Here is an 8,498-nt window from a genome sequence, read left to right as displayed (position 1 = left end):
GCAATGGGCTCTATGACTGATTCAAGTATTTTTTGCCAGATCCTAATTGGTATGTTGAAATTTATGTTCCTTTTGATGGCATAGAATGCCCTTCTTGCCTTGTCTCTCAGATCGTTCACAGCTTTGTGGAAGTTACCTGTGGCGCTGATATTTAGGCCAAGGTATGTATAGTTTTTTGTGTGCTCTAGGGCAACAGTGTCTAGATGGAATTTGTATTTGTGGTCCTGGTGACTGGACCTTTTTTGGAACACCATTATTTTGGTCTTACTGAGATTTACTGTCAGGGCCCAGGTCTGACAGAATCTGTGCATAAGATCTAGGTGCTGCTGTAGGCCCTCCTTGGTTGGTGACAGAAGTACCAGATCATCAGCAAACAGCAGACATTTGACTTCGGATTCTAGTAGGGTGAGGGCGGGTGCTGCAGACTTTTCTAGTGCCCGCGCCAGTTCGTTGATATATATGTTGAAGAGGGTGGGGCTTAAGCTGCATCCCTGTCTAACCCCACGACCCTGTGTGAAGAAATGTGTGTGTTTTTTGCCAATTTTAACCGCACACTTGTTGTTTGTGTACATGGATTTTATGATGTCGTATGTTTTACCCCCAACACCACTTTCCATCAGTTTGTATAGCAGACCCTCATGCCAAATTGAGTCGAAGGCATTTTTGAAATCAACAAAGCATGAGAAGACTTTGCCTTTGTTTTGGTTTGTTTGGTTGTCAATTAGGGTGTGCAGGGTGAATACATGGTCTGTTGTACTGTAATTTGGTAAAAAGCCAATGTGACATTTGCTCAGTACATTGTATTCATTGAGGAAGTGTACAAGTCTGCTGTTAATGATAATGCAGAGGATTTTCCCAAGGTTACTGTTGACGCATATTCCACGGTAGTTATTGGGGTCAAATTTGTCTCCATTTTTGTGGATTGGGGTGATCAGTCCTTGGTTCCAAATATTGGGGAAGATGCCAGAGCTAAGGATGATGTTAAAGAGTTTTAGTATAGCCAATTGGAATTTGTTGTCTGTATATTTGATCATTTCATTGAGGATACCATCAACACCACAGGCCTTTTTGGGTTGGAGGGTTTTATTTTGTCCTGTAACTCATTCAATGTAATTGGAGAATCCAGTGGGTTCTGGTAGTCTTTAATAGTTGATTCTAAGATCTGTATTTGATCATGTATATGTTTTTGCTCTTTATTCTTTGTTATAGAGCCAAAAAGATTGGAGAAGTGGTTTACCCATACATCTCCATTTTGGATAGATAATTCTTCGTGTTGTTGTTTGTTAGTGTTTTCCAATTTTCCCAGAACACCTACTCTCTATCCCCACTCTCTACCCCTCCTCTCTACCCCCCCTCTCTATCCCCCCTCTCTACCCCTCCTCTCTATCCACCCTCTCTACCCCTCCTCTCTATCCACCCTATCTACCCCTCCTCTCTATCCCCCCTCTCTATCCCCCTTCTTTATCCCCCATATCTACCCCTCCTCTCTACCCCTCCGCTCTATCCTCACTCTCTACCCCCTCCTCTCTATCCCCCCGCTCTACCCCTCCTCTCTATCCCCCATATCTACCCCTCCTCTCTACCCCTCCTCTCTATCCCCACTCTCTACCCCTCCTCTCTACCCCCCTTCTCTATCCCCCCTCTCTACCCCTCCTCTCTATCCACCCTATCTACCCCTCCTCTCTATCCCCCCGCTCTACCCCTCCTCTCTATCCCCCATATCTACCCCTCCTCTCTACCCCTCCTCTCTATCCCCACTCTCTACCCCTCCTCTCTACCCCCCTTCTCTATCCCCCCTCTCTACCCCTCCTCTCTATCCACCCTATCTACCCCTCCTCTATATCCCCCTTCTTTATCCCCCATATCTACCCCTCCTCTCTACCCCTCCTCTCTATCCCCACTCTCTACCCCTCCTCTCTATCCCCACTCTCTACCCTCCTCTCTACCCCCTCTCTCTACCCCTCCTCTCTATCCCCCCGCTCTACCCCTCCTCTCGATCCCCCATATCTACCCCTCCTCTCTACCCCTCCTCTCTATCCCCACTCTCTACCCCTCCTCTCTATCCCCACTCTCTACCCCTCCTCTCTACCCCCTCTCTCTATCCCCCCTCTCTACCCCTCCTCTCTATCCACCCTCTCTACCCCTCCTCTCTATCCCCCCTCTCTATCCCCATTCTTTATCCCCCATATCTACCCCTCCTCTCTACCCCTCCTCTCTATCCCCACTCTCTACCCCTCCTCTCTATCCCCACTCTCTACCCCTCCTCTCTACCCCCTTTCTCTACCCCTCCTCTCTATCCCCCCGCTCTACCCCTCCTCTCGATCCCCCATATCTACCCCTCCTCTCTACCCCTCCTCTCTATCCCCACTCTCTACCCCTCCTCTCTATCCCCACTCTCTACCCCTCCTCTCTACCCCCTCTCTCTATCCACCCTCTCTACCCCTCCTCTCTACCCCTCCTCTCTATCCCCCTTATCTACCCCTCCTCTCTACCCCTCCTCTCTATCCCCACTCTCTACCCCTCCTCTCTATCCCCACTCTCTACCCCTCCTCTCTACCCCTCCTCTCTACCACTCCTCTCTATCCCCACTCTCTATCCCCCCTCTCTACCCCCCCTCTCTATCCCCCCTCTCTATCCCCCCCTCTCTACCCCCCTCTCTATCCCCCCTATTTACCCCTCCTCTCTACCCCTCCTCTCTACCCCCCTCTCTACCCCTCCTCTCTACCCCTCCTCTCTACCCCTCCTCTCTATCCCTCCTCTCTACCCCTCCTCTCTACCCCTCCTCTCTATCCCCCCTCTCTATCCCCACTCTCTACCCCTCCCCCCGCTCTACCCCTCCTCTCTACCCCTCCTCTCTACCCCTCCTCTCTATCCCCACTCTCTACCCCTCCTCTCTCCCCCCCTCTCTATCCCCCCTCTCTACCCCTTCTCTCTATCCCCCCTCTCTACCCCTCCTCTCTATCCCCCCGCTCTACCCCTCCTCTCTATCCCCCCTATCTACCCCTCCTCTCTACCCCTCCTCTCTATCCCCACTCTCTACCCCTCCTCTCTACCCCTCCTCTCTATCCCCACTGTCTACCCCCCTCTCTACCCCCCCTCTCTATCCCCCCTCTCTACCCTCCTCTCTATCCCCCCTCTCTACCCCTCCTCTCTACCCCTCATCTCTACCCCTCCTCTCTATCCCCACTCTCTACCCCCCTCTCTACCCCCCCTCTCTATCCCCCCTCTCTACCCCTCCTCTCTACCCCCCTCTCTACCCCTCCTCTCTATCCCCCCCTCTCTACCCCTCCTCTCTATCCCCCTCTCTACCCCTCCTCTCTATCCCCCTTCTTTATCCCCCCTCTCTATCCCCCCTCTCTACCCCTCCTCTCTATCCCCCTTCTTTATCCCCCCTCTCTACCCCTCCTCTCTATCCCCCTTCTTTATCCCCCCTCTCTACCCCTCCTCTCTATCCCCCTTCTTTATCCCCCCTCTCTACCCCTCCTCTCTATCCCCCTTCTTTATCCCCCCTCTCTATCCCCCCTCTCTACCCCTCCTCTCTACCCCCCCTCTCTACCCCTCCTCTCTATCCCCCCTCTCTACCCCTCCTCTCTATCCCCTCTCTACCCCTCCTCTCTATCCCCCTTCTTTATCCCCCCTCTCTATCCCCCTCTCTACCCCTCCTCTCTATCCCCCCTCTCTACCCCTCCTCTCTACCCCTCCTCTCTATCCAACCTCTCTCTTACCCCTTGCTACTCTATCCCTCTTTCTCACTAATTCTCTAATTATCCCTCCCTCCCTCCCTCCCCTCCCTCCCCTCCCTCCCTCCCTCCCTCCCTCCCTCCCTCCCTCCCTCCCTCCCTCCCTCCCTCCCTCCCTCCCTCCCTCCCTCCCTCCCTCCCTCCCTCCCTCCCTCCCTCCCTCCCTCCCTCCCTCCCTCTGTTCTATCACATGTTCTGTTTGTGACCCATCCTCTCCAGGGACTCTGTGTGTCAGCTTGTTGTTATTGTGCAATCTGTGATAACAGTGTATCTATCTGAAGCTAAACCAACCACTTAGTCAATTTCTCTACCACACACACATGCACACGCAGATGCTAACGCACACGCACACACACACACACACACTTTACTGAACCGTCCTTCATGAAGAACATTTGAGGACATGATTTACATGTGTATGTACACACACACACACACACACACACACACACACACACACACACATAAACACACACACACATAAACACACACACACGTTTATGTGTGTAGTAGGTGTTTACAGTTTGTCATGGGCACAAGAGTGCTATTAACCCTAACATAACACTAACCTTAGACCCTAACCCTAACATAACTCTAACCTTAGACCCTAACCCTAACCTAACTCTAACCTTAGACCATAACCCTAACATAACTCTAACCTTAGACCCTAACCCTAACCTAACTCTAACATTAGACCCTAACCTAACTCTAACCTTAGACCCTAACCTAACTCTAACCTTAGACCCTAACCCTAACCTAACTCTAACATTAGACCCTAACCCTAACCTAACTCTAAACTTAGACCCTAACCCTAACATAACTCTAACCTTAGACCCTAACATAACTCTAACCTTAGACCCTAACCTAACTCTAACCTTAACCCTAACTCTAACCTTAGACCCTAACCCTAACATAACTCTAACCTTAGACCCTAACCCTAACATAACTCTAACCTTAGACCCTAACCCTAACCTTAGACCCTAACCCTAACATAACTCTAACCTTAGACCCTAACCCTAACATAACTCTAACCTTAGACCCTAACCCTAACATAACTATAACCTTAGACCCTAACCCTAACATAACTCTGACCTTAGACCCTAACCCTAACCTAACTCTAACCTTAGACCCTAACCCTAACCTAACTCTAACCTTAGACCCTAACCCTAACATAACTCTAACCTTAGACCCTAACCCTAACCTAACTCTAACCTTAGACCCTAACCTAACTCTAACCTTAGACCCTAACCTAACTCTAGCCTTACACCCTAACTCCAACCTTAGACCATAACCTAACTCTAAACTTAGACCCTGACCTATCTCTAACCTTAGAACCTAACCCTAACCTAACTCTAACCTTAGACCCTAACCTAACTCTAACCTTAGACCCTAACCTAACTCTAGCCTTACACCCTAACTCTAACCTTAGACCATAACCTAACTCTAAACTTAGACCCTGACCTATCTCTAACCTTAGAACCTAACCTAACCTAACTCTAACCTTAGATACTAACCTAACTCTAACCTTAGACCTTAACCTTAACTTAACTCTATCCTTAGACCCTAACCCTAACCTAACTCTAACCTTAGACCCTAACCCTAACTCTAACCTTAGACCCTAACTCCAAACTTAGACCCTAACCCTAACCCTAACTCTAACCTTAGACCCTAACCCTAACCTAACTCTAACCTTGACCCTAACCCTAACCTAACTCTAACCTTAGACCCTAACCCTAACCTAACTCTAACCTTAGACCCTAACCCTAACCTAACTCTAACCTTTAACCCTAACCTAACCTAACTCTAACCTTAGACCCTAACCCTAACATAACTCTAACCTTAGACCCTAACCCTAACCTAACTCTAACCTTAGACCCTAACCCTAACATAACTATAACCTTAGACCCTAACCCTAATGTAACTCTGACCTTAGACCCTAACCCTAACATAACTCTAACCTTAGACCCTAACCCTAACCTAACTCTAACCTTTAACCCTAACCCTAACCTAACTCTAACCTTGACCCTAACCCTAACCTAACTCTAACCTTAGACCCTAACCCTAACCTAACTCTAACCTTAGACCCTAACCCTAACCTAACTCTAACCTTTAACCCTAACCTAACCTAACTCTAACCTTAGACCCTAACCCTAACATAACTCTAACCTTAGACCCTAACCCTAACATAACTCTAACCTTAGACCCTAACCCTAACATAACTATAACCTTAGACCCTAACCCTAATGTAACTCTGACCTTAGACCCTAACCCTAACCCTAACCTAACTCTAACCTTAGACCCTAACCCTAACCTAACTCTAACATTAGACCCTAACCTAACTCTAACCTTAGACCCTAACCCTAACATAACTCTAACCTTAGACCCTAACTCTAACCTAACTCTAACCTTAGACCCTAACATAACTCTAACCTTAGACCCTAACCCTAACCTAACTCTAACCTTAGACCCTAACCTAACTCTAACCTTAGACCCTAACCTAACTCTAGCCTTACACCCTAACTCTAACCTTAGACCATAACCTAACTCTAAACTTAGACCCTGACCTATCTCTAACCTTAGAACCTAACCCTAACCTAACTCTAACCTTAGACCCTAACCTAACTCTAACCTTAGACCCTAACCTAACTCTAGCCTTACACCCTAACTCTAACCTTAGACCATAACCTAACTCTAAACTTAGACCCTGACCTATCTCTAACCTTAGAACCTAACCTAACCTAACTCTAACCTTAGATACTAACCTAACCTAACTCTAACCTTAGACCCTAACCTTAACTTAACTCTATCCTTAGACCCTAACCCTATCCTAACTCTAACCTTAGACCCTAACCCTAACTCTAACCTTAGACCCTAACTCTAAACTTAGACCCTAACCCTAACTCTAACCTTAGACCCTAACCCTAACCTAACTCTAACCTTGACCCTAACCCTAACCTAACTCTAACCTTAGACCCTAACCCTAACTCTAACCTTAGACCCTAACTCTAAACTTAGACCCTAACCCTAACTCTAACCTTAGACCCTAACCCTAACCTAACTCTAACCTTGACCCTAACCCTAACCTAACTCTAACCTTAGACCCTAACCCTAACCTAACTCTAACCTTAGACCCTAACCCTAACCTAACTCTAACCTTTAACCCTAACCTAAACTAACCTAACTCTAACCTTAGACCCTAACCCTAACCTAACCTAAATCTAACCTTAGACCCTAACCCTAACCCTAACTCTAACCTTAGACCCTAACCCTAACCCTAACCCTAACTTTAGACCATAACTCTAACCTTAGATCCTAACCCTAATTTTAACCTTAGACCATAACTCTAACCTAACTCTAACCTTAGTCCCTAACTACACTTGGTAACTACACTTTAGGAAACTACACTTGGTAACTACACTAAGGAAACTACACTTTAGGAAACTACACTTTAGGAAACTACACTTGGTAATTACACTTGGTAACTACACTTTAGGAAACTACACTTGGTAACTACACTTTAGGAAACTACACTTTAGGAAACTAAACTTTGGGAAACTACACTTGGTAATTACACTTGGTAACTACACTTTAGGAAACTACACTTGGTAACTACACTTTAGGAAACTACACTTTAGGAAACTACACTTGGTAATTACACTTGGTAACTACACTTTAGGAAACTAAACTTTGGGAAACTACACTTGGTAACTACACTTTAGGAAACTACACTTTAGGAAACTACACTTGGTAATTACACTTGGTAACTACACTTTAGGAAACTACACTTGGTAACTACACTTTAGGAAACTACACTTTAGGAAACTAAACTTTGGGAAACTACACTTTAGGAAACTAAACTTTAGGAAACTACACTTTAGGAAACTAAACTTTGGGAAACTAAACTTTAGGAAACTACACTTGGTAACTACACTTTAGGAAACTACACTTGGTAACTACACTAAGGAAACTACACTTTAGGAAACTACACTTTAGGAAACTACACTTGGTAATTACACTTGGTAACTACACTTTAGGAAACTACACTTGGTAACTACACTTTAGGAAACTAAACTTTGGGAAACTAAACTTTGGGAAACTACACTTTGGGAAACTACACTTTAGGAAACTAAACTTTGGGAAACTAAACTTTAGGAAACTAAACTTTGGGAAACTAAACTTTGGGAAACTAAACTTTGGGAAACTAAACTTTGGGAAACTACACTTTAGGAAACTAAACTTTAGGAAACTACACTTTAGGAAACTAAACTTTAGGAAACTACACTTTAGGTAACTACACTTTAGGAAACTACACTTTGGGAAACTACACTTTAGGAAACTAAACTTTAGGAAACTAGGTGATTGCCTTACTGCAATAAATCAAATAAATATGTCTCTTTGTAATCTGTCCCATTAATGAGCTCAGTCACGTTATGTTAGCAGTTTCAATCCACTGAGTGGCTGCGTCGATAACATACAAGCTGTAGCCAGCTGTAGCAATACCGATAGAGACGTTAAAGCCATGGTTGGCTTGTGACTAATGTGTATCAAGGTTGGGATCCAATTCCATTTCAATTCCAATCATTTCAGGAAGTTAAACTCCAATTGCAATTCTGACCAAGGTTTTTCAATAAGGAACACTTGGAAATGGAATTTGGTTCATTCTCAGAGTTGACTGGAATTGAAATGGAATTGATCCCAGGGGAGAGAAGAGTGATTCTCTTGGTTCACAGTAATATTCTACCACCCTATCTTTGTGTT

Source organism: Oncorhynchus kisutch, linkage group LG14 (genome assembly GCF_002021735.2).
Source record: "Oncorhynchus kisutch isolate 150728-3 linkage group LG14, Okis_V2, whole genome shotgun sequence".
Taxonomy (NCBI): domain Eukaryota; kingdom Metazoa; phylum Chordata; class Actinopteri; order Salmoniformes; family Salmonidae; genus Oncorhynchus; species Oncorhynchus kisutch.
Note: the sequence above shows the minus strand (reverse complement) of the source record.